At 38.0% G+C, this 20,688-nt stretch overlaps 1 protein-coding gene across 7 annotated transcripts in view; it reads left to right on the top strand.

The window, feature by feature from the left end:
* The window catches only part of FRYL (FRY like transcription coactivator), a 161,849-nt gene that overhangs the window by 5,755 nt on the left and 135,406 nt on the right, over positions 1-20,688 (top strand). For 6 of the 7 annotated variants that reach the window (XM_040065713.2, XM_040065715.2, XM_058420797.1 and 3 more), the window contains exon 2: positions 5,859-6,059. The gene's annotated coding sequence lies outside the window, so the exon portion shown is untranslated. Of the gene's footprint in view, positions 1-5,858; positions 6,060-19,753; positions 19,772-20,688 lie in introns of those variants that run through there. The other variant, XM_040065708.2, reaches the window with a different exon arrangement.

Genomic DNA, 20,688 nt, shown 5'->3' with positions numbered 1-20,688 from the left:
TGTGGCTGCTGACTGACCTGTTTATTCCCTGGGATAGGGTGATCAGTGGTCTCTGGTCCCATGATGGCTGTTGGTGTGACTTGGGGGGGCTCCTGGATGCCCCACATCAGCTCATAAAGAGAAAGGAGTTGCAAACGAGTGCTCTTATTCTTTGCAGGAGTAGCAGTATGTGTAGGTCTCCCTGACATCTTCGCTTGGATATGGCAAACCTGCTACTCTGTGTTTTGACACAGAAATCATGGTGATCTTGCCCCATTCCCTCTGTTTCTTCAGCTGAGGCCTTAACACTGCCATCCTATTTGAAACTACTTTGGTGGTAGGTGTTGGATATAGAATTGAGGCTCAGAGATGTCTTTTCAGATGCCGTTGGTACGTGTGTGTGCGTATATTTCTATGTATTTACGTGCACTTACCTGCAGAATTGATAGCTGGGTAGGGTGAGAGGGGTAGATAGCAAGTGTGGGAACAGAAAAATGGGTAAACAGAAGTACAAAATAAATAGAACAAGCTTTTGGTGCAGGAAACCAAGAGTTTTTACCTCCACATTTCTTTAACACTTTTGTATCATTTTGGGCCTTTGCTGTATTAGGGGGAAAATGAACCTTATTTAAAAGCATTTATGAACACTTCTCTTCCTGGTAAGTCATGATCAGGTTGTGATATTATAATGTGTAATTCAAAATTTGTAAACCAATCAGTTAGGTACAGATTGTACTTATATTTTTGTGGTGCTGAGGTAAATCGTGTGCAACTCATTTGATCCAGTTTGGAGCCCAACCTTGCATTTCCTGGGAGGGTACGTAAAGAAGGTATTGCATAGTGTATTCCACAGTGCAAGTTGTTCTTCTCTTGTCTTGCCTTTTTAAAGTAAGAATAGATAGTTCCGTTTTCAAGTATGTCCTAGTCTCCATAATTTGAAAGCAGCTTTTATTGCATGTTCCCATCAAATGATATCCAGTATATAAAACTCTTCCTTATAACTTATGTAGTTCAAAGGCATAAAATCTTTGTGATTCTAGGTCAGTGATACAGATATTCCAAGTTTAAGAACTGACATATGTTAGGGACACAAGACATTCTGAATTTTGCAGGTGGCTGTTTGAAAACCATTATGGGAAGACTAGAATGCAGAGGAGAGAAAGAAGTCACTAGGGCTCTCATAATTTTTTTGTGCCTAGAAGAAGAATAATTCAGCAATTTAAATGTTGATGTTATGCTGGAGAATGCAGACTGGCCTCATTTGAGCTTTTTTTAAAGTGAAAAAGCAAGTTCATATCTCACCCTGTGTAAATATAGACTCTATGAACTCTACAGGTTAAGAAAAAAGAATGGGTTGAGATGGTCTGCAGGAACAACAAAGTCCCCATTCTGATCATTGTAGTTCAGAAGTGGTTAGCACTACTGCTTTTTATGCAGTATTTGTATTGTATTTCCAGAGGCCAGAGATAATTGCGCTGGGTTGGGATTTATCAATTGAAATGTTTTTCTGCAACTGCTTGAGTGGCTAAGAAATGTTCTAACTGATGTTATACTTGCTATATGTTATCGATGTTCTACTTCATTGTTGTCTGGTCAGCATGATGGAAGAACTATTGGTGTTTTATATATAGGACCTGAGTTTAACCTCTGTTGAAGATGCTTTGAGGGGAGGAAGTGGGGAAAGCAGCTGACTGCTTTGTTCAAGGGAGTAAAGTGGTGAGGCTTTTTTTGGTGTGATCAGGGCAGTGGGGACGTGTTGTTTATTTATTTAATTCATATAGACCTTGAATGTGCACAAAGTTCATGTTAGTTCCTCCCAATGTTATATCATAACTAAGAAAAATTGCCACATTTTTCTTTGTATAGATACAGTAACAGAACTGGTCAGTGTTTTATAGTTTTTTGGCGCTTTTTAAAAAAGAATGTATTTTGAGCCTCAACAGTTTGTTAATGGAAGAAATGTTCTACATGAGATATTGATTTTTGTAGCTGGTTGTGTGGAAAAAGCTTTTTCAGCAAGGAGGTGGTTGGTGAAATTGGGAGAATATTGCATGACTACTGTGTTCTTGACGGCATTTGGTAACACTCAGTTTATCATGTACCATTTTTAGTTTGTGGTGTTGATTATTGTTATACACTGTTAATATACTTAAAAATTCTACAGGAAGCAAAAGAACCAAGTTGTTACTAAAAATCTTCTTTTGATACACAGTGTGCCAAAGCTTCAGTAAGGAAATGGAGTAGATTTGGGTATAAGGAGCCTGGAACATGTCATTCCCCCTTTTTACTCTTATGGCATCTAATTTTATGATGTAATTAGCTTAAAAGTGGCTTCCGTAATATTCAGGTGCCCTCAAGCTCTTATTTTTCTATTTCTGATGTCAGTCACTGGTATCACTTCCTTGGGAGGACAGGAAGCCATAAGCTCAGTGTAGTCTAGTAGTGCACGCTGTTGCTGAGGAAAAGGTTGGGAGGACAAGGGACTGGTCAGTCACCGGCAATCTTTCAGCCTTCTGGTCCCATTTCCCTGTGCTGTAGTGGAAAAAGCATGCAATTGGCCAGTAACAGGGAAGTTTTGTATATAGTCAATATGTTGTATAATAAATCTAGTTTATAGTTGATAATGTTTTCTTCCTTCTACCTCCTGTATGAGGGGTGGTGTAAGTTGGCAAGAGGACCAGCGCTCACAAGGGCTGGTGTGTTATCTTAGGAGTGCTTGTGACAGCAGGTTACTTAGCTCTAGAAAATGCTGAAGTTATGCTTAAGCCACAGGTTTGGGTGACCATAGTGCCATTGTGTAAATGTTTGCCCCTAAACTTCAAGCTTCTTGTAATTTTTCAGATGATGTCATAAAAACTGATGTAATTAATCTCTGCCTTTATTCTACCTGTGTAAAGGCAAACAGTGTATTGAAGCCTGGTTAGGGTTTGTAGCATGGAAACACCACTTGTAGCAGATGGCTAAAACTGAGTATTTCTTTCTTTTGAAGTATCATCTTATTAAGTCTTTTGGGCTAGTAATTATAAAGAAAGGTCTAATTTAGCATGTTGTATGTATCATCTTAAATGAAGGTGCTGATACTTTGATTTCCAGCAACATTAGTATTAATCCCTATCCCTAAAGTTTTTGGAAGTGATCTGCTGTACCACCTGTCCTATGCTTAGCAATGTGTGCTGAGTTGGAGCATCTTAATTGCTGCTCAAAAGCTAAAGTTGACTCCCATCTTGCATAGTAGCCAACATTATAGCAGCTACTCTGTGGATATAATACAACAGCTTGAAAATAATGTTCTGTAAACACCACCCCCCCCCAAAAAAAAAAAAAGTGAATGTAATTTGAAGTTACTTGTGCTGTTACTTGATCAGATTTGAAGATGGCTGCATTTTTAGTTGTGTTTTCCAAATCAGGTTGTTAAAGGAGTTTTAAATTCTTTTAGATATGAAAACTTAAAGGTAGCATCAGTTTTCTTTGTACTACTTTTTGAACCTTATGATAGCAAACCTCTTATATTTTCAGCTTTATTACGTTTTTTGGTTGGTTGGGTTTTTTGTTTTGTTTTGTTGTTGTTATGTTCTACTTCTTAACTTTTCATAAATCTTCTGTAGGGGTGAACCCCAAACACTGAAACTGCACCTATGTGATACCTTTGACTTCAAGTCTGATAAAGTATAGTTACATTTTAACTTGTCAGCTGCCGCTAGGAAATGAAGCCCAATGAAGGAGCAATTAGCTACTGTAAGCTTCACTGGCATCTGTTGGAGACTTTTGACCTTTTTGCTACCTTTACTGATACTTTATTTTTCCTGTAGTCAGAGTTAATCTGATCAGATGAATTCTGTAGAATACCTCAGGTTGTATTCAAATCCAACTGTAGCTGTTATTGAAGTTCTGGGTAGCAGCTACGGTATAAAATTCATTATTGCTCAGTGTGTACAAAAAAGCTTGAGAACATTGCATGGGTTTCCGTGGGCTTCCCACCCTCTTTCAGAATGTCTATTAGCTGAACTGACAGTACCTTCCTAAAGCTTGGACAGTGAAGTCAGGTTTCAGTTTAGTTTACTTCCTTCCTTAAGCAGCTGGGCTGTTGGGTGGTGCTGTGGTGGCAGGGGGAGATTGAATCTGGTGTGGTGAAGAAGGAAGATGTGGTTGTATGTGTTTGCTCTGAAGGCAGCAAGCAGGGAAGCCTCTAAACAGGAGTGGATTATGTACCTGTGAAAGTATGTTTTGCTTGAGGTAGTTGAGCTAAAATGTCAGCATATGCCAGGGTGGATTTCTGTCTGGGTATTCTGTCCATTTTATGGAGGGTGGCATGGGTTTGATTGTGTTAAAGTGCTGTTCCCAGTGATTGTGTTTGGGGAAGAGTTAAAGGACAGCTGACCCGCTCTCTTTCAAGCTGGGGTAAATGTAAGGTTTGTCATGAACAGATTTAAACTATTGCTTACCTTTAATCGATTAAAAAAAAAAAAAAAAAAAAAGGTGGGGGGGGCGCAAAAAGAAGAGAAAAAAGAGAATAGTACTATCAGTTTATTGATGTAGGTAGGATGAGAGGTGATACATTTCTCTGTGCAGAAAATGAGGCTAACTTACCCTAATTGTCTGAAGAGGTAAAAGTGATATGTATTCGATGCACTGCACTCTCAAATGCACAGGCTACAGGAAACAGTTGACATTTTTATTAAAGAGTTGCAAAATTTAACAGGTAAAATTCACAGTCAGAATTTTGTCTGTCTTTAAATGCTTCCCTTTGTAACTGGTCAAGTCTTTAAAACACTCGGCTCATTTTTCCAAGGAATTATATAATGCATTCTCAATTTATATGTAAACATCAGGTTGCCTCCTATTTGCAAAAGTTTATCTAATTTTCTTGTCTCGCAGTCCCACTTCAAGCTCTCCTTTACATCTTAAAGTCTTCAGGATGTGGCTTTTTACTTTTAGATTGCACTTATATGGGTCTCTCGTATTTTTGGAAACACTAATTAAGAAGTGGCACGAATTGTACATAAAAGAATTGATGATGATTGAATAATTCACACATCCTTAAAGGAAACTACTGAAAATCATGTTGTATGTACAGGCTTTTTTACAGATTTTTCCTGGAAATTTTTCAAGCTATGAATTTTTAAAAGAAGGGGGGGAAAAAAAAAAATCCCCATATAAACTAGATGTTCCGGAGTGGTGGACTGCTACTGCATGATGAGACTTGAGTTGTTAAAAGCAGTTGAAAGTGCCAAATCTTCCTTCAGGGTAAAATTAAAAATAATAAAGTGCTCTCTTTTACTGTAGTTTGGCACTATAGAACAAAAAGAAACTGCTGCTTAGGCAAGTTGTGGCAAGTATGTCAGCTGCATACAAACTTCTATTGTGAAGGAATCTCCAGAAGTTCTCAAGGCTTTGTTAGGAAGACCCAGCTGAAGTATTGTTTTGTTTCTTTTTCTGACCACATCCTCCTTCTAACTGAGCAGATGAATAAAAAACCAAAACCCAAAAATCAGAAACGAAATTAATAAAAGGAGTATTATGAAAAAATTGATTCAGAATTACTTGCATTTTAGAGTGGTTATATATGATTAATAAAATATGTTTGTAACTAAAGTGCAATTAAAACCCTTCATAAGGAATGGATGCATGTGGAATATGCTGAGCGTGGGAAACCAGATGTTATTTTGGTGTCAGTTTTAATTTTTCTCTTTCATGGGGAAAAAACCATTAAGAATAATTAGCTTCTGAGCAGAGCAGCAATTTTGAAGACATATGTAACAAATAGATTTTTATAGTTTTTAACTTTTCAATGATAAATTCAGAATTCTAAAGCATTGGGAAATCGTTGACATCTCTGTTAAGTGTCTAAGGTTTAATTTTTTTTCTCGTTTCTTTTTCAGAGTTCTGTGCTTCATTTGTCTATACAGTGTTTGGAGATCTTTCTCCAAGTTTTTGGCTACATACCAGCTAACTCAAAGCTGTTTACATCTTTGTCTGCCCTTACGTCTTGAAGCACAACATTGGACTTGGGAGAAAATGTCTTGATGGATCCATCCGAAGCGTGATAGCTCTCATCAGTGGTTAACAATGGCTTCTAAGTGGTAAGGTCTTTCTCGTGGCAGTATCATAAATAGATTTTCTGTATCTTTTTCTTGTTTTGCTTGTCTATATTGTACCGTTAACACACCTTGAGCTGCTATTTCAGATATCAGTTGTCTGACTAGAAGACTGTCTGTACTGTGTCAAATCCACCAGGAACATTTGCTTTAATACAGTGTAGTAGCTGATCATGGCCAAAAGTGGCTGTCTAAGGAAGAGGTCAAGAACAGGGCAAATAGCCTCCCAGTCACCCGCACCTTGGGGACTTCCGAAGCCAGATGTGGTTTCTGTGCACTCAGTAATTCCGGAATGGTACATTTAGCATTTCTTTTGTGTGATTTCCGTATGTGTCTCAGTTGTCTCACGCTTTCTTTCGCGAACGTCGGTGCCCCGTGCCGGTCGGAGCCGGCGGGGACGGAGCGCTCCCCGCGCTGGGCTGTGCGCCGGCGCTCTGCCCCCTGGTGGCTGAAGCCGGGTTCTGCAGTGCCGTGGCAAGGGCACTCGTGGAACGCTGTCGGTGGGAGGGGACCCCGCGTTCCGCAGTCAGTGTTCCCCTTCCGCAGCCGGCGCCCTGTGTAGAGGCTCTTTTCTTTGCCGCTTTGCGTGGGAGGGTTTTACCGGTAGGAAATAGACATGCGTGATGTCAAGTACTGGGCAACTGTTGTCACTAAAGCGCTTCTGAGCTGAAATGAGTACTGATAGAACCAACCAATATCTAAACTGTCCTTCAAAAATAATACAACACACTGCTTTTTTATAGACAAGCAGTAAAAGTGATAGACCACGCTTTCTTTTGGCCTTTGAGAACAGAGAGTACATTGGTGTGACAGGACGAAAATATTGAAGTACTGTTGTTGATGTGCTATTTGCTACGTGGGCTTTTGTATTCGAGACAGTTTTATTATTTATGCATTCTATAGTACTTTGTAGAATGTAATAGAATATTTTATCTTCTATTATTAGCTAATTATCATTAATAATTAGAATATTATATGTTCTATAATATTTCCTCATAGCTCTTACTTTCCTTTACTTTGTATTATTCTATATATTCTGTGCAGGATAAGTATTAAAAAAAAGTAGAATTTGAATGCATGATTAGATCTGCCTTTTGGACATGTCCAGTATATCATGTACTCATGTTTGCTTCTGTTACTGTTTTTCATTTCTGGTTGTTGACTTGCTTTGGTTTGACTTGCTAACTGTCCTTTGTTAGAATTTTATACCATAATTGTTTTTGTACTGATGTGTTCTTTCTCTCAAAGTATAATAAATTTGTTGCTACAGAAGTTTACCCTTAACACTATGTCTTGCTATTGCTCAAGAAAGGCAAGTACATCTTTGAACATTAGAGTAGTAAGTCTAAATCAGACTTAAATGAAACAGAAAAATGGAGGCAGAGGGTTTGAGAACATTAGTATAATTTTTTTACTGTAAGTTTTTCTTCTGTGCATGCTTAACATGCTTAGGACTACTTTAGTTTTAACTAATTTTAAAACCAAATTATTATACTTGTTAAAAGCAATCAGGTTTTCAACAAATCAGGTGTAAAACAAATACTCTTAGCACTGGGTCCACAGCTTTTGTATCTGTTGTCTTCTGTTATTAAAAGCCTACTGTATTTTGTATAGGCAGTATACATGTTGTGTTTGGGGTTTTGTTGTTGTTGTTTGTTTTTCACTTTAGTGAGAAGTGGTATTTCAGGATCTATTTTCTTGTTGGAGAATGCAGAGAGAGTTTTATTCAAGTGCTTTCCTTTAGAAATATGTATGATAAGGAAAGGTAATATAGATGGAAAATATGACAGTTGCCATTCTTCTTTGGTGTTGCTAATTTACTTCCTGGAATCGATTTCCTGATCAACCTTGTTGTTTAGGGCTTTGTCTAGTCAGGACTTGAAAAGTTCACATGACTTCTCTGCAAAATTGTCTGGAGCACCAGTTATGCTGAAAAGCCTATTTCTGTGAAAGCAATTCCTGAACAGTATTCAAAATAATTAATGTGCCTGTTAATACTTGACAAGCATTTTTGCAAGTGTAGCACTTAAGTTTGGTTAATTTCTTTTCCAGCATAATTAATAAAGGACCATCATCAGGACAGAAGTGTGGTGGGTTTTTTAATGTATTTTTTCCCTTATTCTTCATTTTCTTTTTTCTTCTCCTTAAATAATAATTTAGGATTAAAGCAGTACTTGTTACTCTGCTCAACAGCTTCATTAGTTCTGTCAATATAAATTCTAAAGTGGCTATTGAAAAAATAAGCAGAAAATTTAAGGTTTTTTTTATCACAAAGTTTGTATTAAGATGTAGTTCAGTGGGCCTCGCTGACTTTTAGTAAGGCTTTTTGGTAAGGGCTTTCCCCCTTGTATCCTGCTTCATTTGACCTTTCTTCTCACTCTGATGCCTGACTAGAGAGTGTGTTTCTGCTGAAGAGCTCTGTAGACCATACCTAATTGTAGTGACAAATGACTTGCAGAACGCCTCACACGATGCCTCGTGTTGTTCAAATAACGTGGAACATTGGAGGCACATCTACCAAACAGAAGAGGGAAATGCTCATAGGGACACCGAAGAGCTGCTTAGTCTGTGAAGTGGGAAAGTGTGTCAGACTAGAGGGGAAAAAACAGTTGAACCAGTCTGGCAGGACTTACTTTCCCTAGGATTCTGGGGCCATAGTGCTTTGTTTTTGTTTAGGTTTCCTTTTTAGGCAGCATTCAACATACATAAATTTTCTGTTTTCAGCATTTTGTAAAGCTTTTTCTTTTTGAACTTATTTCTTATTTTCTGTCATGAAGAACAGCTATGTGTCTTGATAATGAATGATAAATTTTAGTTTGATTGATTTTTTTTTCCTTCCTCTCTTGACTGCATTTTTTAAAAAGTTATCTGCTTGTATATGGAGTATAATATATAAGGCACTACCTTTAGGTGCTTTTTAACACCTAAATGAAATACATTTGGCCTTCAAAGGGGCTGGACCTGTAGTGAATTTCTTTTAGCAGTCTTGTTATGCATCAGGAGGAAGATGGTGGAGAAGAACTGTATATGCTAAATAATTTTGCTCTTGCTTAAAATTGCACTATTACAGTCCTGTTTAAACATGTTTATGTACACACATATACAGCCATCTGTATCCATAGGTATCTTCAACCCCCCCTTTTTTTTTTTTTTTTTTTTTGTCAGGCAGCTGTTATATGTTGGTTGTGGAGATGCTGCTGTCCTACATTTGCAGCCAGCAACTGTTTGCTTGACAGCAATTCACTTGGAGAGGTGCTTATTTCAAAAGTAACAGTAACTTCTACATTAAGGTGTAGGGTAACTGTACAGTTACAGTAAAGACTCCATGTTACAGTTTGAATCTGTGATATATAATGGAATGGAAGCCAGAAATCTTTAGGGAACTGGGAAATGCTTATTCCTTGGTTAGTAGATAATGAAAACACTTTATGTCTTTAAACAAAACAAGTATGTCAAAGATAAGATAATGATTTTTTTAAAAATTTTTTTTGGAGGTTTGGCTAAAGCACCAGTGATGCAGCTACTTCTAATATCTCCTATGTAGCTGCCGAGCCTTCCTGTGGCAACTCTGAGTTGCCCTCCCTTGTGCCCCTGCTCATTAGGGCTTTATACACTTGGCCCAGGGCAATTTCCAGGTACAGTGCACCACTGGTCCTGAAGGTCTTGTCTCTGCTATGCTTAGCTCCTCCTCAGTAATGCTCTGGCTCAGAAATTCATAATGAAGTGCAGCAGGCCTCACTTCTGATGCAGAACTGTTCCTTTGATTTGAGCCAGTCCTTAAAGAATATAAGGATTCAGTCTAAAACATAGAGAAGAGTTAAGGAAGGAGTAAGTGTTGTGTGAGGGAAGGAGCCTTCTCCCTTCCAGGTGTGCTTGGCTTCTATTCTTAATTTTAACCACATTTCATTGGCTCTTCTGTGTGAGTGATGAAGGCTAGTCCTAGCATGAACAAAATGAGTCGTCACACCTCTTTTACATTTCCTTAAGGAAGAAGTAATCCAGTTTGTGAAAACTTTTGGAAAAGAATCCTCCTGTCTTTCACTATTACGATTACTAGTCTTTTATTATTAAAAGTCACAAGTGAAGAAAACACTCAGGTGTTCTTTAGTCTTTCTGTTCTTATCAGATGACTGGAGCATCACTTTTTTTCTTTAAATAAAGGAATTCTTCCTTTCCTTAGTGATCATGTTCAGCCAGGTCCTTAAATTTCAGTTTCTTCCTCTTCAAAGGCAGGTGATTTTTTTCCTAACAGGAACAGGCTTAACCTCTCCTTCAGATAGGTAATACAGCAATTCCCTTCTAAAATAAAGAATACTTTCATAGATCTTTTACAATACATGCTAATCTCGTGTATGTTTCTTCTGGCATTAGAAATTGGAATAATCCTTTTAATCTGATGATATGTGTGACTTAAAAGTGTTTCACCACTCTTTTGTCTTAGTCTGTACTTTACAACTAATCACTCATAATATGTCTGTTCCATAGATCCACATTAACGTGTGATACTTGGGTAGAACTACTAATACATGGAAGTGCCTTTTGAGCTTTGCTATTGCCCCCAGGTCAGAATGCTTGAGCAGCAGAGCTGGTGTGTAGGAACAGTAACTTTGCCTTGATTACTGTCTTTTAAGGAAAGTCTGTTCACTGTCCTTCTGAAGCTGCAAAGTCAGTGTGCTTTGTATTGCTTCTGGGTTTTTTATTTTATTCTTTTTTTATGGTGATCTTGTTTACTGCTCTTTGGTTTTATAAGCTTTACTATGATAATATAACTATATTTAGCAAGCAAACCTGCATGGTTGTGCATAAGTACATAAATGTTCCATATAGGGTAGAAATTGATCTTGGGTGGCTCAACTTTTTTTTTTGTTTAATTCCTTCATCTTCGTGTGTTTGTTTACTTAGCAACTTTGATATGCGGAGAATTAGTTATTCTAGCAGTGCCTTTAGTGACTGTTTAGTTATTTGCTAATAATCAAAAATTGCTTGGTTTCAAACTTAAGGGTTTTTTCTCCCCTTCTTACTAGAAACATTTTTGAACTTTAATTTAGTACCTTTGTTGCACTCCTATTTCACCCAAGTATGCTGCATCTTTCCAAATAGGAAATTAGATTTCATATAACATCTAACACTGAAAGTTAGAATTTCTTCTCTTGTGCTAAAAACCCTGAAACCAAAACCTCACTAAACCTAAACAATATCTGTTCTCTTTCTTTTATAGAAATTATAAAAGTGCAAATTCTGTCTCTTTTCTTGTTTTCTGTTAAACATGAATGATATTTTCCAAATGCTTATGTATTTAAAGCTACAATACTGTGGTGCCCATAGGCACATGTGGAATTCTGCTGGGAGCATCCTCTGTAGTATCTAGTGTTTTGGTTGGTGATTTTTATCCTCATCCTTAAGATGAGAGAGAATTTTATGTTAATTAGAAAACAAGACAAAACCCACCAAAAAGCTTCTCACTTTGCTCAACGGAAACAATATCCCATAGGATTCTATGCTTGCTACAGAAAAAAACCCCAAAACTTTACTCTCTTTGAGGGATACAAAATTTACATGGAAGAATTGCTTGAAATTAATAGCAGACATTCATTTGATGTATTACTATGGTAAACCGTACTTAGTCATGTACTATCTGGTAAGTAAGGTCCTTAAGTATCTCATTTTCCCCCTGCTTTGATTTTAAATTATTGTGTGCCCCCAATAAGGGGAAGGCACCTTGCTCGGACAGGAGTGAATTTGTTTTCTTTTGATACAGGTGCTAATCTTTCTATAAGCCACAAATGTTGAAGGCTTCAGCCCTACAGTACAGTTGTACTGTAGTACAACTACATTTAGTGTAGGGTTGGAGCTGTTTTCTATTCAAATCTAATTGCATAGTTCTGGCAGCAGCATTTATTCTTTCTGGTTATGTTCAGATTATCAAGTGGAAATGTATTCAAGTTATTAAGTAAAAAGAAGGGTCAAAGACACTTGTGTTGCACAAGAATTGGACTGCTGTTGCTTTACACTGAAGGAAGCCTTTCATTTATGATTTAAATAGGAATACTACTTTTAATAAATCTAAACTGGGGTATTTTCAATTGAGGAATCTTGTAATGATTTAGAGATTATTATTTCTGTCTTTGACATAAAAAAGAAGGGGGAAGGTTTGAAGTTCTGTCCCAACATATGTGGGCAAACAGACAATATCTAACTTTTAAAAATAATAGTTAGGAAGATAGATACAATAGTTTTAAGTACCTCTAGCTAAGAGTAGCTTTCTGAAGTCTCACAGACAGCACTTAAATATGAGAAATAATTTGTTCATCAATTTGATTTAGCTACTGTAGCACGTATGGTTAAAAAATACCTAACTTATTTAAGTTAAGAAAACTTATTAAGAAAATAAAGTACTTATTTATTCTGTGACTATTTTAATATTAGCCCATAAATCTCGGTCTCTAACGGGACATCCTTCTTTTGACACAGTGGTTTTGTTATTAGAAAGAGATGACATTATGAAATTCTGTATAGGAGGACTATGTTATGTGAGATTTATAAATCCATTGCTCCTCAGCTCGTATAAATGCTGTAATATAAATATTTTTCACTATACATATAGTGTTTCAGAGTTTTAGTACTATTGTCAGTGTAATAGAGCCTAAATTAGTAGAGACTTGAGCATGGCAATCTACATAAATGGACTTATGAATGCAGCCACCCAGGTAGGTTGGGTTTTCTTTCAAGTAGGTTGAATATTAGTTTCTACTTTCTATTTTGCCGTGTAGATTAAACTTTCTGTGGCCATGTTTCAAGAACCCAGTTAATTTTGGAGAAGAACTAAAATAGATGGGACGGATGAATGCTATGTAAACTGAAACAGAACCTGTATTTAATGTAGGCATTGAGAGGTTTTTCATTGCTTTTGCATACAGTGTTTATCCTATTAATTCACTAAGCATGTTTTGTTTTGTTTTTTTTTAAACTAATAGAAGCTATGGAGAAAAGTCACAGTAAAAAAAAGATAATCCCCAGATCAGTAGCATTTTGAACGTGCCTGCCTTGTATAAAATTTTAACCAATAAACTACAGTTAGGTTAGGCTTGGTAAGGGAAGCAAGATAAGTCTGCTGTATGCAGTTTTGGGATTGGAATGAAGGCTCTTTTGAACAGTGGAATATACATTCCCTTGCCATTTGACTTTTATGGTTTTGGCATGATTTTAAAAGTTGGCCTTCAAACATGAGGAAATTCTTCTACAGATGTGTACTTTTATGTAGTGCTAGAGAAACTCTTAACAGAGACTGTCACACTGGCTGTAAAAATCATCAACTAAATAGCCCAAATATTTTTTTAAGGAATACATGTTGACTTACTGTTCTTGAGTAATTCTGGAAATATATGTGTGCTTGGTCTCTGATTATCACTTGTAGTCTATGTTCTGGCTGTTCTATGCATTAAGAATTGGCAACTTGTTTTTCCATAAAGCACTTAAAAAGCTTTTGGTAAAAGTTGTCAGGTCTCTATTCCTTAGAGATCTAATTTCATAGCAGTGTTGCCATTGTTGTTCTAGCAATTAATTTTTGGTTTTAAAATGTTGCTTATTTTAATGTCCTTTATCTAAAGATACCAACATCAAGATTGTCATCATTCACTTGGATTATTTTACAAGGAAAAAAAAAATCTGGCCACTTCTATTGTTATGGGATTGTGCAACGATATCTTCTCTTGCTGTTTCTACTTGTGTAGAAATGGGTATGGCTTGGGTTACGTACTGCTGCAGGTTCTTATTTGAAGAAAAACCTGCCAGCGGGAGAAATTCATAGGTTTGGAAGATCTCGTGCGATATACCAGTACTTGGAACAAGTGAGAGTTTAGCAACAGGAAGCCCAGATCCTTATCCTGACTGGGGATTGTAGAAGCTGTGGGGTAGACAATACCTTGGTCTTCTCAGGAACTCCTAATGAGTTCAGGAAAGCATTGTATTCTTGCATGTGACGTCAAGATAAGAACAGTTAAAACTTCATACATAAATGGTAAAAATTTGGGAGCTTTTCTGTTAAACAGAATAATATGGTATTCAGTTAGTCAACATAACAATTTTATGTTCAACTGCTGATGGATATATTTTGACTGATGTTTCTATTTCTTTTCATAGTAATGTGAGATAATCAAAGCCAAACTCTGAAACCCACCCCCCCTGAAATCACTCTCATAAAATTTCAACCTTCCAAAGAAAAAGCCCACAACTTGTTCCAAAAGTATCTCCAGCCCCTGTATAAAGCAGATAAATACAGCCTAAGTGATTGAAAGAAAAGTGAAACTTTACCAGAAACTGACTGTTGTTTGTTTCTTTCATTTCTCAGAAAATAGCTAGGTGTGTCTAAGAAAAGCATGGGGATAACTGAAACTATTTACATTTTTACATTTAAAAAAAGCAGTAAACCAAAACGATAGAAAAATTAAAGTATTTTGTATGCAAAATAATAGGTACAACAAGTTTACACTGATACAGAGAGTTTATTACAAAACTGTATATTGTTTTGTCCTTGGTTGGTTTTTTTTCTGTGCAATTTCATTAGTTGAATGGAACCAAGGAAACCATTAATGCCCAGTAGCTTAAGAATTACCTGTAAAGTTAAATGTAAGTTATGTGAAGGATGGCCTTTTAAATATATTTTTAAAGTTTGAAGTAGACATGGCAAGTTGGTTCCTTTAAATATGTTAGGTCCTTACAAGTGGTTAGTGCAAACTGCCAAAAGATGACTCCACAATATGACAAATACACTGTTTTCTTGCAATGTTCTTTGTTCAAACTTACAAATTTGTCTTCTCTTCTAAGCATCAAGAAGAAACTTCTGTACTTGGGTTTTTCTCCTAAATAATTGGGTGTTATTGTAGTTACTCTGTTTTCTTAACAGATTTGCTTCCATATAAAGTAGTGATGTCAGGTTGAAATGAGGAAGTTGGTGAAAATAGTCATGTTTGTTGGTGCACACTAATGCTGTGTTCAATAGCTTTTATATGCTATATTCAGTATGGGATGCTTAGTTAACACCCTTAATCTCAAGGAATATTATTGTTTCTTGAAGAGCTGCAAACAGAGAGATGCCACTTTGCATCACTTGGCCTGCTCACTCTTGAAATAGGCACAACTTGAACCCTATTTTACAATGCTGGGTCTTTCCTGTTGAAACTCCTTTGGCAATGCCTCCAGTACCCTAGCAGGAAGGATAGTTTTGCTTTGTAGGTTTTTGTTTTGGTGTGGTGTTGGGTTTTTTGCAGGGGAATGTTGGTGGGGTTTTTTTTGTTTGTTTGTTTTGTTTTGTTTTTTTAAATTATTATTCTATTTTTGGTGTGTCATTCTGTCCAGTTAATGCCGTTCTGTTGCTGAAAAGCTGGGAGAAAGCACAGGGTCTGTGTGCCAATAGATGTGTCTGCTCCATAGCAGTGTTTACGTAAAGGGGAGATCATGGAATCGTTTAGGTTGGAAAAGATCTTTAAAACCACCAAGGTTTGCGGTGTGAACTTCCACTTTGCTGACAGGAATGCCTCCAGCTGTGTCCTCTGCCAGCGTGGTTGCGCCAATTGCCATACTGTTTATATCATACATGGCTGTTGAGGGATACATTCCTCGCATGCGGCTCAGTGTGCAGCTCCAGGCTGAGCTCTGCGGAGCCGGGAGCGCGAGGCAAGGGAGTGTGAGATGCTGACCCTTTGCACAAGGAAGGGCGAAGGGCACGGGACCCTGTGGTGCCAGCCAGGGGACGGACACTCAGACGCGGCTGCCGAGGACTCAGCTGAAGACCCAACATCCCTGTGCCTAGGCAGTGAGCGTGTAAACGCTCAGGGAGGGATTCCTTTGCTCGGGGTCCCTCCTCGGAGACACCAGCTCCAGCTGTTATTTTGTGATTTAATTATTGCACCGGGATTAGGTTATTTTAAAGATCTGGACGTCTGAAACTACTGTGGGAACCCTGGGACAGAGCCTCGTCTGACTGGGAGTGTGGGGTGTGCAACTGCGGAGGGGCCTTGGTCCCAGCTCAGGTGGTGCCAGAGCGGCTCCCGGATGGGCGGACGGGGAGTTTCCTTAACATGGCTGTATTTTGGAACACGTGTTCCCACCACGCTAAGAAAGCTCGCCTGAACTTGCTGCCTTCTGCGGGGCCCCGTGAAATCGGGCGCATTCTCCTCTTTGCTGAGCCGGGGCGGTCTGTGCGGCACCGACGGGTCAAAGCCAGCCCGCCGTGAGGGCCGTGCTCCGGCCCGGCGGAGGAGGGCGCAGCCCGGCCTCGGGCCGCGAGGGGGCGCTGCGGGGCTGCCCGGAGCAGCGCTGGGCCCGCACCGCGCCCTGCGGGATCACGGTGAGACCGGCGGCACCGCGCTTCCCCCCGCACAGCAGCATCTCTCTTGCCTTGTCTTACGCGTTAAATAGAAAAGAAGCCTTTGCCCCCTCTCCCACAGCGGGTAGGGCTGGGCTGGCGTTTCTCTGGCACGATGGGGTAGTTCTAGAAACAGTCCGTGTGGCAAAGCTGCAGGTTCACAATGCTCGCTTGCTCGGAAAGAGACCTGTAGAATGATGTGGTTTTTGTGGTAGGTTACAGGGCCTCTAGGCGGTCTTTCAAAATTGTACTTCTTGTCTGGTTTATAATTGTCTTTTATTGTTGCTAATTCTAGGAATTCCCTGCACACGTGAATTCAAGTCACTTTCAGGTAGTTCTCTCTCGCATGGATTTTTCTTTCATTGACCGTGTTTGGTTTTTTCAGTATTTCTCATTCTTGGGATGTTCCTCTGTCAGCAGGTTCACCTGCTTCAATGGAATTCCATGGACGCGGCTTTCTATGCGCCCCTGCCAAACAGCTTAGCTATTTGTGTTGAGAGGTCTAATCTAAGGAGACAGTGCTCTGAGAAGTGCTGTTGTGCTGTGATCACTCACTGGGTCTCCCACCATCATACTTCTACATGTTTCATGATCTGTTTGTTATCCCTTCTGATGCAAGGTTCTGCTAATGTGGATTCCTGCTAGCGAGAGGTGCAGAGCTCAGATGTTATCTTGCACAGCTAGTGATACAAACATCAAGAACTGTGGCAGGGGAAGCATGAATGACTTCAGCAGGCACTTCAGTGCAAAATCAGAGTCATCCTTTGAGTGTAACAGAAGTCAAATACGCATGAAAAGATATCAAAGAACTTGCTGTAATGCATATAACACTTCTAAGACCAAGTCTTCTATTTTTTTTTTATTATTATTGTTATTATTATTTAGGGGGTTCAGAATAAGAAAGTGTTAAAAATTATTGAAAAAGGCTTTTTGTCACCTGTTTTGGTTTTGTTTAAAGATGAATTTAGGTATAACAATAAGACTTCTGATGTGTTTTACACTGACAGCTAATCTGTAAAACTTGCTCAGGTTGTATAGAACCCAGGATTGTACATGGTACTCTTTAATAAGATGGTAAGAACAAATCTGAGGGAGGAGTGTATGTGAAATGACTTACCAAAGCAAGAACATAAGTCTTGTATCCTGCCGTTGTTTTTTATAAAATACTGTTTTAATAGAATATAATGAAGTATGGAAGTCCTGGAGTTAACCTCCAGCCATCCATATACATACATAAATATACACGTATATATCCTCAGCTCTCTTCTGTAGAGAACTTCCTGATGTTCTTAAGTCAAAAGCCACCCTGAGGGAAAAATCAGCAAAAGCTTTTTGCTACATCTGTTTTGTGTAAGTTTTATTAGTTTATCAGGTTTAATCTTGAAACAGAATCGTGTATGATGAGTGGTTTTTATTACTTGCTTGTGTTTTTTGTGTCCTATTACTTGAAAAGCTGTTGTTTTCTAACTTTACAAAAGTATAGTTTCAACACCTAATTGGTTTTTAAATTCATGACTAACTCACATGCTGCACATTGTATAAAATGTCACATCTTGTGCACTTAATGTAAGTGGTGCACTAGGTACTTGCACTTCAATGTCAACTCCACCCTGTGTCCACAGGCATACTAAAACCTCCATAGCACGGTTAAGAGCACTTTGATATCTAGTTTAAGCCTTTCAGAGGGTGTTTAAGATTAGGTACAAAGTGAAACCTCTGGTTGCCCCATCCGCAAACTGCAATTTGGCAGGTGGATGGTTGGAAGCATTCTCAGTCTCACGGAAGCATCTGAATTTCTCTCTTGTTTCCATATGTGAAGAACTGCAAAGTAGGTTTGTGGCAAGATTTCAAGGGCAAAAAAAGAAGTTCTGTAGGAAATAATGCCATTATGAATAAATGATAGCTTGAGCTTGTAATGACTCATGATCTGTCGTAATCACAAATTGTCTTTGTGGTGTCCTTATTGTTTGTTCTGAAAATGCATAAATCCACTTCTCTGTAATTCTTCTTGTATTGTAGATACAATACTGTGAATGAAATCATTATAGGGAGAATTTTCTGCTTGATTTCCCTGCAGGAAGCAGTATTCTTGCAATATGTCTTATGGTAAGGTCAGAATTTTGTATTCACTTATAAGGAAAAAAAATCATGTAGATGTTTGTATTCATTTACAAGGGGAATTTAGACTAACTTGGGTATATGGGGATTTTAATTGCAGGATTGACTAGAAAAGACATTTTCAGTCTACATAGAACTTGAAAAATGTCTTAGGTGGCAACTTTGATGAACTTATACCAACTTTTTCAAGTTGTGGCATTCTGAACCACAGATGTGGCAATTGAGTAAGATTGACAACTTAATCCAATAGAGCAGCCCCTTGTGAACATTTAAGGGAAACTGCGACCTAGAACATGTTATGCTGCATACCTTTCATAGACTTCTCTTTTTCTTTTTAAGAGCTAAACAAAATAATAAATAAATAAATTATAAAGCAAAAAAACTCAGCTAAACCAGGCATGTATGGAGAAGTAGCCCTAGGGATAGAGTGGATGTTTGGACAAGGGACATGTTATTTCTGTACTTGCAGTTTTCTGGAGGGTGGTGCGAATATTTTAAGTGGTAAAAATAGCACCAGAGTCCCTGCAAAACAGAACTTAATGAATAATATAAGTTAGTATTTTTGTAGTTAGTGGCTAAAACTATGTTAGAATGTGAATGGTGATGTTATACGCCAGCTTTAAAAACAAAGTGCCTAGACTTTCTGAATGATAAGTGTTATCTTTCAAATACAGATGGGCACTTGCTATACACTTCATGAAAATGAAGAGCTATTGAACTCTGTTATATGGATTTGCAAATTTTCTTAGTGCTTAAAATTTTTGCAGTGCTCAATAGTGTCTCCTTGGCGTGCGGAGTTTAGCATGCGTTGGTTAATATGTAGGCTTGGTGGTGTTTGGTTTTCTTATCAGTCTGCACAGTTAAATGTCTTTAGAATCTGCCTTGGAGCAGCTGGCTGGCAGCTGACGCTGCTGCTGGCACCACCCAGGTTTAACATGACATCACCAGGAGAAGTCCACCTCTGTGTTCAAGGAAGTTGATGTGGGAGCTACACTCTATGAAGTGGAGCATAACTGCTGAGAACACAGAGGGCATATAAAAATGGAATTCCTGAAAAAAATCGTTCCCACAGCTGCTTCTGGAGATGTTCTGGATGTTGGGAGTACAGCCCGTGAAAGCTCTCCAAGGCTGCTGAAGATGAGACGGGTCAGACTGTTTTCATTAGGACAGACAATAGATGAAGATGAGGAGACACGTGTTTTATATCCGGATTACTGTATGTATCCATGTCATCAACCTGGTGAAAACTGGTTGCTAAACTATTTCTTCAGATCATAATTATTTTGTTAAATTGACAAGTTTGATTATAAAAGGCCTTTTTATCAGAGTTCCTACATTTATGGTGTCTTGAGCTTTAGATCTAATTTATCACTGACTTTATCATTTGATAATGACCTATGTGGAAGCAATTTTTCAGGATTTCTAATTTCAGGATTTCTTCTAGTTTTTGCATGCCTGTGTGACTTTTTTTCCCTCTTTCTGGGATAAGAATATGTTTAAGTTTTTAAACTGTAATGTACATAAAATTAGGCACTAATTGTCTAGACAGAAAAGTGCTACATAGAGATCTGCAGTGTGAGATGTGAGTTTTGTGTCATCTTTTCTTTCCCTGTTCTTCTGACCCCCTAAGTTTTCAAAGACTTTCCTTTTAAGACTTTTTTGTCTCAAAACAGTGTGTTTCCCTTTTTTAGTGTTTGGAAGATTGCATGTTTTTAGTAAACATAATATGTAAATGAGTTAAGTAAGAATATGGATATTGTATAGAGAATTTTTAACCTGAAGAATATGGGCAAGACTGCTTATATAATTTCTTTCTAAAATTTTTTTCTACTGTGTATTAGAAGCTAAATATTACAGTGTATTGTGCTAATAAAAAGTAGAATTAGTTCGTGTTCCTTTTTCAGATAGTACAGCTGGATGGTAATGGAAAATTCAGTTTTACTTTTTTTTTCTTTTTGCCTTCAGTGCAGTCTTGAGCCTTTATGGTTTTGGATTCTGTTGGCTGTCAGATGTGGGTTTTGCCATTCTCTGTGTGGTTGGATATTTTCAAGAATCAGTATGGCTTTTAAATTTTTTCTTTACCTGCATTTTTTTTTTCCAGTCTACTTGCAGTGGTGGGAGGTGGAGACATGC

Source organism: Hirundo rustica, chromosome 5, assembly GCF_015227805.2.
Source record: "Hirundo rustica isolate bHirRus1 chromosome 5, bHirRus1.pri.v3, whole genome shotgun sequence".
NCBI lineage: Eukaryota > Metazoa > Chordata > Aves > Passeriformes > Hirundinidae > Hirundo > Hirundo rustica.
The sequence above is the reverse complement of the archived record's forward strand: the minus strand, read 5'-3'. Positions and strand labels throughout refer to the sequence as shown.